Here is a 19,078-nt window from a genome sequence, read left to right as displayed (position 1 = left end):
TTTTTTTTATTCTTTATTTTAGATGTGCTAGGTTACATTTCAATATCAGCGACAAGAGTATTGCATTGTACATGGTAAAATAGGAAATTGGTTAATTTCTCTGTCACATAGATATGCACACATTTTATAATTTTTTAAACAGGTTACATTACATTGTTATAACAGGTTGCAGCACGTGCTTCTCTTCTGTTGGCTTTGGGTATGGTAAGCGATGGTGTGTCACCCTATGTAAGTGTCGTGTCTCCTCTGGTGGTGCGTCACTGTTGCTTTTGGCTGATGTGGTGTATGTACCAAGGGAGGTAGATTTTGTCTATGTGCCCTTGTATGAGCTAAGAGTGCCGTGCTATTTAAAAATGGGGGACTAAGGTGTAGTTGCATGTTAGTGGTTGCCCTTAACCCAGGGGCATGTGGGGGGGGGAGTAAGTTCGGTAGTGTGTGGTACGAGTTGACTAGTGAACCCGACTTTGTTGTCTACTGCATGTGGACATGTATAAGCCAAACATAAAACATAAAACAAATAACATTTAGTTAACTACTGTAGCATCTGTCACGGGGACATATCAGTGCCCGAAATCTCTCTCTGAGTCCCGAGAGGTTTTTTCGGCCATGGCTAGCCAAGATATACAGTCCCTGTCAAGGCGTTGAGGATGCGCTTCCTTGGGATCGAGGTGTAAATGGGCTTGTCGTGGCAGGATGTCCCATCTGAGACGAGTTATTCGCTGTTCCAGGTGTGGGAAGGTTGGTGAGACCCAGTGTGGTGAGTATAGTGGGGATTTCGGTCTCAGATGTGACCTTGTAGGTGGTGCCGTCGTGGGTGAATGTCACAACTCTGGGCGCCCCCCAGCGATATTGTATTCCAGCACGTCTCAGGCGGCTAGTTAGTTCGTACAAAGTTTTCCGCCACTGCAGCGTTGCCCTAGTCAGGTCTTGGAAGAAAAGAAGTTTTGCGTTCTCAAATGTCAGGGGCGTCTTGCCCTTCACTGCCGACATGATAGTGATTTTATCCTGTGTCGTGGCGCAACACAGGATAATGTCTCTGGCTTCTGTGGGTGGTGAGTTGGGTCCAGCTGGGAGCCGGTAGAAACTCTCCAAAGTGATTTTCCGGGCTGTCGTTGGTGGTAGGATTGTAGCCAGTAGCCTCCTAAGAAAGTGCGGTAACTCGGTCTGAGTAATTGTCGTGGGCACTCCGCGGAGCTTTATGTGGTTGCGGTGCAGGCGATCCCCTTGGTTTGAGACCTGCACCGTTAGCGCCTGGTGGGCTGCTTGCAGGGTGTGCACTGCCTCTTTAAGCTGTATGATCTCGTTGTTGGTTGCCGTTACTTTCTCCGTCACTGCACCTATATTTTCGGTGTTTTGGCGCACTTCAGCTTTTATAGTGCCTATATCTTTGGCTAATAATGTCTGGATTTCGTTCATCCAGTGTTGGAGGTCTTGCTTGGTAGCCAAATTATGTTCCCCTATGGTTTGAAGGGCTGGTAGTTCAGTGCTGTGCCGGGCCGGGGTTGGGGCTGGTGAAATAGGCCTCGTTGGAGTATGAGAGGCTGCCTCCGCCGCCATCTTGGTTTGCGACTGGCGTTGCAGCATTTCCCCGATATCGGGTTGTTCTGCCGGCATGTGCTGCTGACCTTTTTGTGTGCGGCGTCTCATTGTCGCAGAGGTGTGTGTCGGTGCTGTTGAGCTCACCTCTCCGTCTCCCGGATCGTGGTAACCCCGGTAGTCGTCGAGGAGAGTCTCCAGGGAGCAGAGGGCCTGTGAGTAGCAGGCCTTGGTTCGGCGCTTTGCCTTCCCGGTCTTCGGGGGTTGAAAGAAGGGCATCCGCCCGTTCCCCGTTGTGCCCTGAGTCGGTGCGAGGCCTCGGAGGTAATGTACTGCGGGTTGGTGGGCAGTTTTTACCCGGTTTCGCTCGTTTCGGACGGGAGCTAACAGAGATGGCGTCTGGTCGGGTTCAGTCCCAGGCTCCGCCCCCTTTGTTTTACATTTCTGATAGAACAATTAAACATATAGAATAATATTTATTTATATATTTAACAGTACTTATACATATAGACATATAAAATCCTTTACAATAATTTATAGCAGATTAAATTAGATGCTTGCAAATATTAATAGAATAACATACCCTCCCGAACATGTCATCATGTCAGCCTCTCTGTCATTATATAATGGAGCATTTGTCTCTAAATCTCTCCCCTCTGTGTGTTAACATTTAAAAGGTACACATATTTATACCTTAGGTGTCTTCATTTTAGGGTTACCGTAGTTCATATATGAAAAAGGAATCATTTTTGTTTCTGTTCATTCTAGGGACCGCCCTTAACTTGGCAAAAATACAAGTCCGTAAACATAAGGGTGCACACGTCATGGGAAATTCCCTGACTTAGGACAAGATGGCATCTTAAAATCTGAACATCTTTATCTATTTAGGGTTACCACAGTATATTATGTACTGAAAGAGTTGTAGCAAAACCTTGAAGCTTGTTTATGCATTATTGTTATTGTATCTCGTCTGGGACAAAAGGGCATAAACATATTGGGCACTAAAAGTAAGTAAAAGGTTATTACTTAAAGAAACATGTATGAGAAACAATATGTTCCATTTCTTTTTTTTTTGTAAATAGCGCTTTTATTAGCAGTTCATACAATAACAGTTAGCAATGCAAGTGGTTTCAGTGAGACTCGCAGGTCTCAATCAGCATCTTAACAATGACGACATGAGCACAACATGTGCCAAGTGGAAATTTATGCAACGTTTCAGTATACGTAAGTATGCTGGCCTACAGCCTTAATGGACACGCAAGTCCTGCGTTCGGTCTCCTACCGGTTGTTAAATAGTGAGGCAAGTCTCGAGTTAATATCCACCAGCGTGGAGGGCACGGTGCGGGTCAGTCTTACAGTTCAGAGTCCTGTAGTCTTGTACCGGGTCTAGGTCTCCCTCGTCTGTCTGCCCTTTCCCTAGTGTCTTCCACGCCTTGGTGGTTACTCAGGTCTCTCCTGGAGTATCTACTGTCTGGTTCTGAGTCCTCATCTGTTTCTCATGTACGAAGCGATGTCATTATCCAGAAGGCTTTGTAATGCATTTAGTAGTTGCTATCGTCCTGCTTCCTTATTGGCGGTGTTTGGTGTAGTCATCCAGTCCCTAGCTACATTAGGTTTCTGTGCTGAGTCTTGCACGTTGACCCCGTGTTGGGCAGGAGTGTTGTGATGTTGCGTTGTCTGGTTGTGTCTACCCTCATAGGATGTCTTGTGTTTGCTCCTCTGTGTAGGTGTATCCCTTGTCGTGGGTTCATCCCTACTGTATTATGCAACATCATGTGGGCCTTTCGTTCCACATGGGATCTCGCTGACCCCTTAGGGCCTTATATTGTTGAATCCAATTTACGCCGGGTGGTCCGCGGCTCTGCCCGGAAAAGGAGAGGGGGGGGAGTACTGATAAGGGCAGTGTGTGTGAGGGGGGCAGTTTGTGTGTGTGAAGGGGCAGTGCATGTGTGAGGGAGCAGTGCGTGAGTGAGAGGGCAGTGCATGTGTCAGGGGAGCAGTGTGTGTGTCAGGGGGCCTGTGTGTGTGAGGGGGCAGCCTGTGTGTGTGAGAGGGGGCAGTGTGTGTGAGGGGGAAGTTTGTGTGTGTGTAAAGAGGCAGTGCATGTGTGAGGGGGCAGTGTGTGAGTGAGAGGGCAGTGCGTGTGTCAGGGGGGCTGTGTGTGTGAGGGTCAATCTGTGTGTGTCAGGGAGGAAGTGGGTGTGTGAGGGGGCAATGTGTGTGAGGGGGCAGTCAGTGTGTGCATGAGGGGGCAGTCTGTGTGTGTGAGGGGACAGTGTGTGTGAGTGATTTAGTGTGTGTTTGTGTTTAGTGTGTGAAGGATGCATAGGGTCAGTGCTGTGTGTAATTGGGTGAGATAAGAAAATCTATCTTAATGTCTCCGCCTCCCTTCTTCTTACCTTTTGCTAGGGATGGGTGACATAATGCTGCAAGCCCTAGCGGTCCAGCGGTCACTTTAGCCTGCAACTACTCCGGCTGCAGGCTAACTCTCCTGTTCTCCTGCAAGCACAGCACTGTATCAGAGAGTTGCCATGGAATGCATGGCAACGCTCCGACCAACTTGCTCAGGGGGCCGGTGAGAGAGATCTTAATCTCCTCACTAGCCTGAGAGGGCTTACAGCAAGGCTGGCTCTGCATGGACCAGCAGGGGAGTTGAAATGATCTCCCCTACCGGCCTTGGTCCACCAGGTGTTTTATACAGAACCCGCCACCGCCCACCTGAAATCCCAAACTGGTAGGGTCCAGGTTAACTACCCCAGTATACAAGGGATTCTATTTGCTAAACATATGAATGTTTTTCACTTTTTCATCACTAATTTGTAGTTGCATAAATGGTTTTGCCAGTCTGTCTTTTCTTCTTCAGATCTTAATAAATAACCAATAGGTTAAAAATAAATACTGTACTTACTCGAATGTAATGCACACTTTAAAAAAATAAATAAATAAAGTTTCCAAAATTTGAATGCGCATTAGATTCGATGGTGCATTACATTCGGGCCAAAATTCTACATTTTCCAGAGAATTGCTTTCTGGCAAGTTTCATTCCGGCAAATTCCCAAACTGGGGATTTCAAACAGACAAATTCACACAGGGGAGTTAAAACTGGTGAATTCAAACAGGTTAATTCAAACAGGTTAATTCAAACAGGTTAATTCAAACAGGTTAATTCAAACAGGCTAATTCACACAGGCTAATTAAAACTGGTGAATTCAAACAGGTGAGTTTGAATTCACACAGGCGAATTCATACAGGCGAATTTGCAAAGGCAAATTTCATTCTGGCAAATTCACACAGGCAGATTTTGTTCCTAAAAGAGAGCTTAAGAAAGAATAAACTTAACATGTAACACTAAAATTTAAATACCATCACTGTTACTATGGTAAATGGCAATAAAAATGGCAATAAACATTTTCATTGTAGCATAATGTTGTATAGTAGTATCTTCTTGTATAAATGTGCATTTTTCAGCTTCCAGGTTTCAAATATTGAAGTGCATATTAGATTCGAGGGCGCATTAAGGAATCCTATGGAAAAAATACTGAAAATTTAAGTTCCTTCCTGTACAAAATCACCTCACAGAGCTCAAGGTTCAAACTCCCACAAGAATATGCATATAAACTAATAGCCAAAAAGAGAAAAAAGGAATAAACCCTCCAAATATGTATTCAGGCTCGTGAGTATTATATTCATTGATGCGTCCTAGGAGTTGTGAAAGCTTGAACGCAGGGCTTCATTTTGTATGTTTATACAAAATAATGGTGTTCCTTACAAAATAAAAAAAGAGACAACAGAAAAAATGTCATAACTAATTAGGATTACCCACAACCATTCTGAAACAAAAGCCACAGCTCTCGTTTCAATGTGGTTGTGGACTCTCCTAGTTTACCGTGCCATTTTGTTTTTCTTCATGTCTCCATTTTGGAGTGAAGCAATTATTTTCGATGAGAGACATTACTTCTGCACTATCAAAGTCAGTATATAACTGATCTGGAACAATGAAAGTCATACAGGGAGTGCAGAATTATTAGGCAAGTTGTATTTTTGAGGATTAATTTTATTATTGAACAACAAAAATGTTCTCAATGAAGCCAAAAAACTCATTAATATCAAAGCTGAATATTTTTGGAAGTAGTTTTTAGTTTGTTTTTAGTTATAGCTATTTTAGGGGGATATCTGTGTGTGCAGGTGACTATTACTGTGCATAATTATTAGGCAACTTAACAAAAAACAAATATATACCCATTTCAATTATTTATTTTTACCAGTGAAACCAATATAACATCTCAACATTCACAAATATACATTTCTGACATTCAAAAACATAACAAAAACAAATCAGTGACCAATATAGCCACCTTTCTTTGCAAGGACACTCAAAAGCCTGCCATCCATGGATTCTGTCAGTGTTTTGATCTGTTCACCATCAACATTGCGTGCAACAGCAACCACAGCCTCCCAGACACTGTTCAGAGAGGTGTACTGTTTTCCCTCCTTGTAAATCTCACATTTGATGATGGACCACAGGTTCTCAATGGGGTTCAGATCAGGTGAACAAGGAGGCCATGTCATTAGATTTTCTTCTTTTATACCCTTTCTTGCCAGCCACGCTGTGGAGTACTTGGACGCGTGTGATGGAGCATTGTCCTGCATGAAAATCATGTTTTTCTTGAAGGATGCAGACTTCTTCCTGTACCACTGCTTGAAGAAGGTGTCTTCCAGAAACTGGCAGTAGGACTGGGAGTTGAGCTTGACTCCATCCTCAACCCGAAAAGGCCCCACAAGCTCATCTTTGATGATACCAGCCCAAACCAGTACTCCACCTCCACCTTGCTGGCGTCTGAGTCGGACTGGAGCTCTCTGCCCTTTACCAATCCAGCCCATCCATCTGGCCCATCAAGACTCACTCTCATTTCATCAGTCCATAAAACCTTAGAAAAATCAGTCTTGAGATATTTCTTGGCCCAGTCTTGACGTTTCAGCTTGTGTGTCTTGTTCAGTGGTGGTCGTCTTTCAGCCTTTCTTACCTTGGCCATGTCTCTGAGTATTGCACACCTTGTGCTTTTGGGCACTCCAGTGATGTTGCAGCTCTGAAATATGGCCAAACTGGTGGCAAGTGGCATCTTGGCAGCTGCACGCTTGACTTTTCTCAGTTCATGGGCAGTTATTTTGCGCCTTGGTTTCTCCACACGCTTCTTGCGACCCTGTTGACTATTTTGAATGAAACGCTTGATTGTTCGATGATCACGCTTCAGAAGCTTTGCAATTTTAAGAGTGCTGCATCCCTCTGCAAGATATCTCACTATTTTTTACTTTTCTGAGCCTGTCAAGTCCTTCTTTTGACCCATTTTGCCAAAGGAAAGGAAGTTGCCTAATAATTATGCACACCTGATATAGGGTGTTGATGTCATTAGACCACACCCCTTCTCATTACAGAGATGCACATCACCTAATATGCTTAATTGGTAGTAGGCTTTCGAGCCTATACAGCTTGGAGTAAGACAACATGCATAAAGAGGATGATGTGGTCAAAATACTCATTTGCCTAATAATTCTGCACTCCCTGTATAGCCCTGCACACCAACAGCTCGTGAAAACTAATTCCTGAGAAAAATCACAGCTCCATTATGGCTTTTCTTAAACCCAAACTCTATATCAATGTCAAATTCAATTCCACATTCTCTTACTCTTGCCAGAAATGTCTCCACTTATATTTCATCAGTGTCATGTTGCATATGGCAATATAGGTCAAATGGCAGGTCAAAACTGTTTAACACAATTAACACACAAAGTCTGAAAATGTTAACTAATATAAATTGTATCCTCTAATGAAATGCATTACAAGAAAGGGGAAAATATGCCAACATGCTATTACAATTGCATGAGTTTGCTATTACATGACGAAAAGTCATGATTTTATTAAGACACGGAGGCGAGTATTGCATATCACTTTCTTTATTGTCCACCAATAGCAGCAAAGGATATAAACAGAATGAAAAAAACAATGAGCATACAGTGACATAGGCCCCTCCCTGCACAGGTCCCAGTATAATAGGCAGCACTTCCCTTCCATTTCCCTCTTTCTGAAGATGCAACACTATACACAGAGTCCAAAACAGGAACAGCAATATAGTCCAGAGATAAACAAAAACGTAGAAACTTCAACCCAAGAGGAGGATCATAACATCAATCAACATGGAAGCACAACTTGATGACTGCCGACCAAACTGTATTCGCAGGGAGAGGTCTTCACATGTCGAAACCAGACATTCCACCGGAGCGGATTAGGCTGTGAAAACATAAAGAACAGGAGCCCAAGGGTGTAATTGGTACTTGAGACTGACATAAAGGCCAGACAGAGCAAGGCCCAACCAACATCTGCAGAGAAATAACCAGATAGACCCAAACTGACATAGTTACATAGTCAAATCCCTTCCAACACAGATCCCACTTACCTTACCAATCAAAGCTATACGTGTCACCTATATATTGAAATAAACTGGGGGGGGGGGAGACCCTTTTACAGGAGATGAGACAAAACTAACAGACCAACTTGGCTCATAGTAGTCTTAGGGAGAGCGCGGAATTAGTGGGCCAAGAAGCGAGGAAGGATAACACCACCGATACATCTCAGGTCACGATGTAGCGCGGTCTGGACGGCCGAGAGTGGCGAGAACCTTTGAGGAGCTGGCACACCAGGGGGTGCTGGCCCGCCGGACAGCCATTGAACCCCTGATGTGTTGAGGAGATGGCCGACTGATATAGGTTGATGGTCCTGTATACCTGCTTCAAAGAGGGAAATCAGGAACTGTAGGACCGCAGTACAGGGGCTGAAACGGGATCCATGTCCCGAGCCAGGCACCAACCAGCCCAAGCTCGCCAAGCTGACCCATATGCCTGTTTAGTGCCAGGAGCCCATGCCGCTGCCTGTAGGCATCTAGTAGTGTCCAAAACTCCCTGGACCTCCCAGGGTCCCCTGAAATCAGCCACGCCAGGAGCGGGAAGGGGCCCTCTAACCGGAGAGGGTGGCAACACCCTATCGGATCCAGTAGAAGTTCCTGCGAGGGTGGCAACAGCCTGGGATAATCCACTGTCATCCCGAGAAGTTGAGGGAACCATGATTGTGTTTCCCAGAATAGGGTCACTAGGACCAGTTCGGCCTGATATCTGCAAGAGTGTAGAAGGGTGCGAGGGATCATGGAGAACAGGGGGAAAGCATATAGGAGGTCTCCGCTCCAAACCTGTAGGAAGGCATCCACTGGATCCGGCCTCCAGCTGAAGAATCGTGGGAGCTGGGTGTTGAGCCGGGAGGCGAATAGGTCTATAGCAAAAGGTCCCCAAAGAGACGATAGACTGGAGAACACATTCGTGTTCAATTTCCAGTCACTGGCATCTGATAGATATGGTGAGCCCCAGTCCGCCTGGACGTTGTGTAGTCCTGGCAGGTATTCCGCTTGAACCACCAGGTTCTGGTCTAAGCAAAAGTCCCAAAAGTCTTTCGCCAATCTGGCCAGGGCCGCAGATTGAGTACCGCCCAAGTGGTTGACATACCTCACCGCTGATACGTTGTCCATGCGGGGGCGGATGCATGTATGAGCTCGGTCCCCCGCGAAGCTGCAGATCGCAAAGGAGCCTGCCAAGAGTTACAATGCAGTGATGTGGAGTCGGGATTCGGATTCCGACCAGCGACCCCCTGTCACCACACCCTCGCAATGAGTCCCCCAGCCATGGAGGCTCGCATCTGAGTCAATGGTGAACTCTGGCATGGAGCCTAAGATTGCCCTGCCGTTCCAAGCAGATAAGTTGAGGATCCACCATCGCTATTTGTCCTTTGTCTCGTTGTCTAGGTGAGCTGTTTTTAAGCATTGAATTGCACAGTAATGGAGCGGACCTGGGAACACTGCCTGAATGGAGGATGCTAGGAGGCCGATGAGGCGCGCCAGTTGCCTCAAGGTGAGTTGTGGCCATATGAGAGCCCTACAGAGCTCCTTGCGTATTGAACGAGTCTTGGACCTTGGAAGGCTCAAAGTGGCCGCCTCCGTATCCACTACGAAATCCCAAGAATTCCATACGAGTGGCGGGAGTCAGGCACGACTTTTCCTAGTTGATAATGAACCCCAGGCGAGAGAGTAGGTTCATTGCCTGCCGCAGGTGTGCCAGAAGTATGGCGCGATCCTGGGCCATGAGCAGGATGTCGTCTAGGTATATGATTAGACGAATGCCTCGACTGAGTAGCCAGGCCATAGCTGGGCGCAGCAGTTTTGTGAAGTACCATGGTGCTGATGACAGGCCAAAGGGCAGGCATGTGAACCTCCAAGTCCCTGTCCGTCAATGGAAACGCAGGTGATCTTGGGATGCTTCGGCTATAGGCACGGTGAGATATGCATCCTTGAGATCCAGCTTTAGCAACCAGTCCCCCTGAAAGAGTAGATCTCTCAACAGATGGATACCCTCCATTTTGAAATGGCGGTACCTGACCATAGCATTGAGTGGGCGCAGGTTTATGACTGGGCGCATTTGGCCGCCCTTCTTTTCCACTAGGAAAATATTGCTTACGACTCCCGTGGAGCCTGGGGTTGCCTGTTCTATCGCTCTCTTGGTGAGGAGCGAGGATAGCTCGTCGTCGATTGACCTGCGATCCCGGAGGGAGAAGCAGATCGGTCGAGGAGGAGGGATAGTTACAGGGTTCCCTACAAGGTCTATGTGGAAACCTCGAATGGTGTTTAGTACCCAGGGGTTGGAAGTTATCTGTGCCCAGGCTAGGACAAAAATGTTGGAGTCTGCCCCCTACATAAACATGCGAAGAAACATGAGGTATGTGTAAACTCGCCATAGGGTCTTCTGGAGCTGGTGTTACCACGGAAGCCTCTAGATCGCCACAGGCGTCCACGTGATGGGAAGAATGGGGAACGGGTACTTGTCTCCTGGAAGCTGGAGCGGTGCTGAAAAGAGCCTCGTCCCGAGCCACGGGACTGAAAGTAGTACCGGCCGGACAGACGGCTCCTGAATCTGCTGACCCTGGTGGAGCCCCATCCCTGAAAACCCCGTCTTATGGAGGTTTGGGCCTTGTCAAGGGCCGTAAATTCCCCCACAAAGCGCCCCAGGTCTTTTATGAAGGAGACGCCAAATAGTAATCCTTGGGCGTCCTTCCCAGCCTCTGTTAGGGCAAGGTTGGCCAGTTTAGGCTCTATTTTAAACAAAATGGCTTTACGCCGTTCAATAGAGAGGGAGGTGTTTAAGCTCCCGGCAATACAAATAGCCCTTTGGACCCAACCACGGAGGTCTTCGGGGTCAACCATATGGTTTCCAGCTCTGGCATCCTCCGCCAGTTAAAAAAGTTTTGCCAGTGGGCCAAATGTTTATAAATGTTTATCCTGGCATGCTTTCAGGGCAGAGTCTAGGCCCTTACGTGGGTTCCAGCCCAATTTAGTTAGGAACTGGGTCATTTTCAGATCAACTTCAGGGTTATCACAGACTTTATTTGGCACCGTAGGCCTTGGGCACTCTGCCCTCAGTTTGTTCTGTGCCGCTTTACTGAGTGGGCATCATACCCAATTTTCAAGGTACTTGGTTACATGGTCCACTGGGAGCCACTCCGCCGACCTCAGATGGTGAAGTTCATGCGGGTCGAAGATAGGTTCGCTCAACGGATCCAAGAGGGTGGACCCCGCAGTTGTGGGGTGAAGCACCCCCGTGTCACCTCCGGACATCTCTGCCTGAACAGAGGGAAGGAGGTCAAGGCCCAGCTCAGCGGTCTCAATATCAGAGTCGTCATCCGACTCAATCATAGCCGCCTCACCTGACCTGATTTCTGAGTCGGAGTCACTCTCAGGTTGTGCTCTAACACATTTCCAGAGCCGCGTCCGTTCTGCCTGGCGTGGAAAAGCTCTTTTGCGTGGGTGGGACACGCTTTCTGGGGCAACCATAGGTACACCAGTCGTAACAGTTCTGGAAGCAGAGGGGTGTTTGGACTTATGGGTCGCATTCTTGGGTGCGCCCTCAGATAGGTCCACAGTGGGACGCGTAAGAGGCGTCGTGGAACCTGACATTTGTGCATCCAAAGGACATGGCAGGAGGGCCTGGGAGATGGTATGGGAGAGGGTAGAAGACATGGACCCCATGGCTGCCATAATGGCATCTGTCATCGAGCGCTGTGGCGCCAAGAATCGGTCCCCTTCAGGTTGGGTGGGTCTATCTGCCAGAGTAGATGGCGTGTCATAGATGACAGGGGTCTCTCCCAGAGGCAAAGTGGCATCTATCACCCCAGAGGGTGGTGAGCTGGAAGGCATCCTGGGTTTGGGCATATTGGATGCAGCTCAATATTGCTACTAGTGAGTTTACAGGGTAGTAAGGGTTAGTCACCCAAACTATAGGGAAAGAGAACGATAGGGATCTCACCAGGGTCCTAACCAGAGGCACACAGACACATACGAGGTAGTATGAGAGACAGGAAGTTGGAAAATGAATTCGTCAATAGAAAAGAACCGAACATGAGGTAAAATAGGCAAATTCGTGTGAATAAAACAGACAAATGTAAAACAGACGAATGAGTAAACCGCACGAACCAATTAGTCGAACTCGGCAAATAGGCGAATGTTGCTATATACCGGTGAAACTAACAAATGGTCTGTGTCCGTGACGGCATGATTCATGCACAAAACAGCCGAACAGAATGGAGAAAAGCAGCGCAAAATGGCGCCAGAGGACAGGGAGAGAAGAGATGGCAAGAAAAGAGATAAGAGATAAGAGCAAATCATAGAAAAGCCAAACTGAGAGTGCACAGATAGATATTTCACACAGAAGGTCTGGAACCCTGGGAGACAACAATATGTATATACAGACATATAATAAACATAAATAGATAAACTGAGGAGAAAAGATTCCTTAATAGAATCAAATAAAAGAATAGTATTGAATCTGTCAATAAAGAAGAAACAATAGAACAATAAATGACAATAAATTGCAGAATTAACAACTATAACTGACAGAATAAATAAGTAATCTATGAGAGAAAAATGTGAGCTGTTACTTATCTTTGGAGCAGCAAAGAAAGAGAAATGGAAGGGAAGTGCTGCCTATTATACTGGGACCTGTGCAGGGAGGGGCCTATGTCACTGTATGTTCATTGTTTTTTCATTCTGTTTATATCCTTTGCTGCTATTGGTGGACAATAAAGAAAGGGATATGCTGTATGAGCCTCCGTGTCTTGTCATAAAATCACTGCATCTCCAGAGACTAACCTAGACTCCAGCTGCACAACAGACAGTTTCTCCTCACTGTTTATCCTCCAACAGAGAACATACCTTGCAGAACTAGGCCATAGGCAATTGCGTAATACAAGGTGTGTAATCTATGGCTTCGCTACAGAGGGGCAAGGGGCAATCCCCAATATATTATTCATTGATCTCTTCCCGCCTAAAGTGCTATTGCTGAGGGGGCCACATGAGCTAACTAAACTTGGCAGGGCACATGTCTACCCATATTACAGGTGCCTACTTTGCCCAATTTAACAGTGGATTGACCAGGTCGTGAGGGAGGCAGGGAGCACTGTACTTACTTTGCTCTCCTTGCACAGCTCCCTCACATGCCCTGAAGTGTGTAGTCAGTTGGGATATGACATCATCCTGGCATCGGCATCACTACAGGGCAGACATTGGACCTGGACAGAAAGACCACAGTGTTCCCAGAGCCAACCACTGGCCATGTGAGAGAGGATTCACTCCAACCCTCTAACAGCAAAGTAGGGAGACTAAGTGAACCTCAAATGTATTTGTGTGTGTATGAATGTGATAATGTGTATGATTTTGTGTATATCTGTGGTTATGTGTGTGTGTTTGTCTTTGATTATATGTGTGCATATCTGTGATTGTGTGTGTAGGTCTGTGATTGTATGTGTGTGTGGTTGTTTGTGTGTCTGTGACTATGTGTGTGATTGTGTGCATATCTGTGGTTATCTGTGTGTTTGTGATTATGTGTGTAGGTCTGTGATTGTATGTATGTGTGTTTGTTTGTATGTCTGCGATTATGTGTGTGAGTATGTGTATATCTATTGTTAAGTGTGTATATGTCTGTGATTATATATATATGTCTTGTGATTATGTGTGTGTGTTTCTGTAATTATGTGTATGTCTCTGATTATGTTTGTGTATGTCTGTGAGAGTGTGCATATGATTGTGTGTACATGAAAATGTGTATGTGTTTAGTAGGTAATTCCCTAAATTGGTATCCTTAAATATGGCAATCCCATATAAGGATTGTAAATAAGGAAGTTATCTACTATACAAATGAAAGTTCAAAAATATTTTTGTTTGGTAGATAACACCCTATAACACCTTTATGTGGGATTTCCAAATTTAAAGGGACACTATAGTCATCAGAACAACTACAGCTTAATGTAGTTGTTCTGGTGAGTATAGTCAGTCCCTGCATGCTTTGTAATGTAAACACTGCCCTTTCAGAGAAAGACAGTGTTTACATTACAGCCTAGAAACTCACTTAGTGGTTACTTCTCAGACCATGACTAGAGCTGCATCCTGTGGCAGTGAATATAATAAATCACTTTTCTAACAGGAGATAAGGGGGACCGACCACCTAAATGGTGGTTTTAGAACTATAGTGTCAGGAATACACATTTGTTTTAGCACATCGCTCCCTTATATGGTGTCCATAAAAATGGCAATCCCACGTAAGGAAAGCAAATAGGGGAGTTACCTGCTAAAAAGTGTAATATTGAGGGGGGCAAAGCTAACTGAGCAGCGAGAAAGACGTGTTTGAGCAGAGCTCTGACAAAGCTGATGATTAATAGCAGACATTTGCAACTTAAATAGCTCTAACAAGCTCCACACATCACTACCCCCATTCAGCTAACATTATGGAGTGAAAAAGCTAAAAAAATCCGCATCCCGGAGACCCCAAAAATGCCTGACATTAGGCATTCCTTTGACAGGCCTATCCCAGTACATGCAGCGACTCAGACTCAGAAGAAGACTCTGCGCCAGTGACCAAAAGGGACATCAGAAACCTCCTACTGGAGATGAGACAGGTGTGGAAAGCAGACCTGCTAAAATGCAGAGTGAGCTGGGGAACCTGAGCCAACGACTTACAGATGTGGAGTCCAGAGACAGAGCCATGGAACAATGGCTGCAGACTGTGCAAGAAGAGATACAGGTCCAACAGGTCCAGAAACTTACCAGGTCGACAATGGTGCTGGAATCGCAGCACAGATGGAAGAACATCCGCCTCAGAGTGGTGCCAGAACGAGTCTCGGGAGATGCCCTACTGCTATTCCTCCAGCGACTACTGACCCACATGGGAGACAAGAGAGGTGCAGACCCTGAGATCATAACATCAGCATTCAGGATCCGCAAGGCGGCATCAGCACCAGCAGAAGCACTGAGAGACGTTATTGCTGTAACAAAAAACATTGCGGCCATTATGTCCCGCTCAAGAGAGCTTGGCAATGTCCACTTTGAGGGAAGTACAGTGGCAATATACGGGGACCTCCCGTTCGCTGTGCTGACAGCAAAGTGGCAACTGGCACCAGTCGCAAGACGGCTGCGAGAGGCTGAAATCAAGAATAGGTGGACGGATGACTAGTGGTCCAGCAGGGCAGCGAGACACTCACCTCGCCTTCCACTGGGGACCAGGCAGGCTTTCTCCACTGCCTTCATGTGCCAGATACAGATCCAAAGCAGGCCCATACGGCCAAGACTGGCACAAATGGCTGACTCAGACTACTCCCTGAGCATGTAGTGTAGTAAAGCAGGGTACGCCAAGCCCATTCCCATCCATAACACTGCAGAAAATGTCGGCACTCGTTTAGTGACACATAGCCCACCTTAGTTGAGATGTAGGAAGCAATCAACTGCCTAAATGCCAAAAGTTGTGTTTTACCATTTTACCCTTTTCCTTCTCTTGTGTTTGAAAATGTATTATGTTCCTCAGCTTCAGCTCCTACCTTGCTTACCATATAACGCTACCTAGGATACAGATATAACCGAGCTTAGGAACAGAACATACTAGATTATGTCACCTGACACCAATAACACATACCTTTATACTGTATGGACAGTTGTTGTAAAGCATGTTTTGCCTCCAATATGATTTCTCTGGCTTACTATTGTTACTATTGTTTTATTCTCATACTGCGATACAGTTGTATTTTGTGTGCGCAAAATCAAATAAAATACAAATGGAAAAAAAAATTGTCATATTAAAATTAAGAGGTGTCACTCATTGCAGAACACAAATTTTGGGTTGCTAATGTTAATTTTGTGTTCATTTGTTGTCTGTCACCAGCATACACAGCATTATCCCTTCCCAATGGAAATTATTAGGACTCCAACAGTGTTAAGTGTGGTATCTTGTGTGCCCCCATATATTGTTCCTAGAGTCACCACTGTGTGTAATAGAGGGGCTCGGCATAATATAAGAATTGAGTTGCACCCAGACTGACTCTTTTGAGGAAACCAAGTAATAGAAGCAGAAATCTCTGAAATAAATTGCACTAGTTAAAGCATGTAGTTAGCAATTTGTTGACACCTTCTGAAGTTCCACCCATGACACCTCGCCCAAACCCAAACCCTGCCCTTCCCAAGCCCCACCCAAAGAGATCCTACAATATACACCTCTTGACACACTGACAGTTACTTGCAGACACACACACAGATATGAGCACACAAGCAGAAAGATTCTCATTCACTGCACCTTGTTATTTATTCATTTTTTTATTATTTGCCCATCTGAATTATCACTGGAAAGCACTTCTTAATTTAAATGGGATTGCTTGCTCGTGGGTGGATGCGTGGATTTTGGCCACCAATAACAAGGGCTACCAGTGAATATTTGATGTCTCAAATATATCCTGAAGTTCTGAAAGAGAATATATTCCCTAACAATGCATCATAAACATTCTCTATCTAGAATTGTTAAAGCTGAGAAAACAATTTCATATTAAAAACTATAATCATGTCACAAAAGCTAAAATAAGTTAGCATTATTTTTAGTTATTTTCTCTCTAACATGCAACGTATGGTAACCACACCTTAGCCTTTCACAATTTTGCTAATTTAAATTCAAACTATAAGACATTGATTACATAACGTTAGTGTTTGTGTGCAGGTTTTGTCAGCCTACAAGTCTCAAATATATGTACATTATATATATATATATATATATATATATATGTATATATATATATATATATATATATATACATATATATATATATTGTCTAAAATGTTTCACCTACATTACCACTGTTTTGTATGCACACCATTAAAGGTACATGTGTCACTAGGAGACTAAGGTCTCATTTAAAAGTGTTAGATTTGAATAAGACAGTTGCCCCACTCTGCATGCTGAAAACATTTTTTACATATTTATCTACTTTTCCTTATGTTTTCCACACCCACTCCAATGCTGAATGCTGAAAAATGCATTTGGTATGACTGGCAGATTTACACATGTGCAGTTGCAATATCTTTTCACCGTAAGACATCCATCCTGACAGGGGGAGAAGAGAGAGTCTGATCAGTGTGAGTCACGCAGTGTGGTTTTCTCTCTCCTCCTGCTGCACAATGATGCCCTGTTTCTGTCATTAATGGACTGGTCTTCACCTGAGATAGGTGGGTAATTGTCGTGTAACGCATGTCCATTTAAGAATCAGTATCACTGCCATGTCATCCTTTACCACTTTGATCTCTACTCACAACCACTCCATTTCATAAACATGATCAATATGTTGTTAGAATTTAACACAATCCATATTTTGCTGGTCGCTCACTAATGCTAACATTTTTATCCCTGCTGACGTAAAAACAATAGAAATCAATTGTTATTATTTATTTAACCCCTTAAGGACACATGACGTAAATATTCCGTCATGATTCCCTTTTATTCCAGAAGTTGTGTCCTCAAGGGGTTAAATTGACGAGTATGCTTGCCCTTGATGAATCTCTTGCTTATACTAACCAGGTACACTTTTCCATATTTAATTTCCATGTTGATCCAAAAAAAAAATATATTATTAAAATGTCACTACACTGCGCAAATAAAAATCACTGTTTAGTTGATGTTCCCCAAATGAAAACTTTCATGCAATTCATTATGTATTTGTGCATTTGGGGTATATCTTAAAAAGAGCTTGCAAAACCTGTAGTTCTCTTGTCTGCTGCATTTAAATGCCCTCCCCTTCCAACCCCGCCCAGACTTTCTGTGGCTGTCCAATAACAAATTTTCCAATACAACTGATGACTTTCACATTTAGAACCACTGAGCTAACTAAACCAGGCAGTAACAAGACTTGTTGTTTGGTTCTAAACCATGGAGGTGTAACCAGGATATTTATAAAAGTGTCAATTTCTATAGAAATCTGCAATTTTTGCAAAATGAAAAAATAGGACACACTCTTCACACATAAAGCTTTTCAGCAAGTTACATTGCTTTAGGGTTCTACAATGTCCCTTTAATGTGTTTTTCTAAGATTATACAATGTACATTTATACAAACAGATCCTAAAATCTCCTTTCACATGTTCAAATTATATAAAAGCTTCAAGTAGGTGCCAGGAGGAGAAGTATAAAACAAAAAGTATGGTGAACAAACATTGCAAATGTCAATTGCAAATTCAGTATAAACATATAAGTGTTTTGGGAGTTTTGAAGTAGTTTTGGATTGTCTATCAGTGAAATACCTGGTAACTTGTGCATAGAGAAAAAAAAATCAGTTTTGCTAAATGCGTTCGTCTGAAAACAATTTGTGTCACTCGAGTTGGGATTCATTCATGTGGTGTTTTGTTTTGGATGAATTTCATGTTTGCAATGGTTTTGAAAAAACTATTCAAACAAACCAAAAAGGACGTGAAAATGTGTCAATCAATGTATATAAATAATATAAATAAATAATAAATTAAATAAATAAATTATGTATTTTGCAGTAGACTGATAGGCACATTTCCCCACCATTTGGCTAACAGATTAAATGAGGGGAAAAAAGTGGGAGCAATACAATTTAAAAAATAAATTAAAAAAATTCTATATTTATATATTTATTAAATATATAATATATAAATCTATTTGTTTTTTTACGGATTCCCTTTTTTCTGTTGGTCCCTTATTAAATCAACATTTGGTGGATGTTTAAGAATCCAGAAGAATTTACGAAGAATTGACGATTGCCAAAAATTAATACGAATCACAATGCATTTAAAACCAAATGCAAACATCTAATATTTGTTAGGACGAGTGAAAATAACTCAGGATAAATCTGTTCTTGGTGCATAATTTAAACCTTCTTTTCCGCTTGTGCTAACTACAACTATTGTTTTATTGTGGGGTTTTTTTTTTCCGAATAAGAATAGCCCAGAATGAAAAGAAGTAAACAATAGATTTGTCAAAACAACGTGTTGGAGAATGTAAGAAGTAAATTATACCAGGAAAACAATATCAGCAAGGCAGCACCTGAGACCTCTGCTTGCAGCCTAGCCTTTTCACCCAACAAAAGTTCTAGAATTCCATTAGGTCTGATCATTTGATTGGTTAGCAGA

Source organism: Pelobates fuscus, chromosome 2 (assembly GCF_036172605.1).
Source record: "Pelobates fuscus isolate aPelFus1 chromosome 2, aPelFus1.pri, whole genome shotgun sequence".
Taxonomy (NCBI): domain Eukaryota; kingdom Metazoa; phylum Chordata; class Amphibia; order Anura; family Pelobatidae; genus Pelobates; species Pelobates fuscus.
This window is presented reverse-complemented; position numbering follows the sequence as displayed.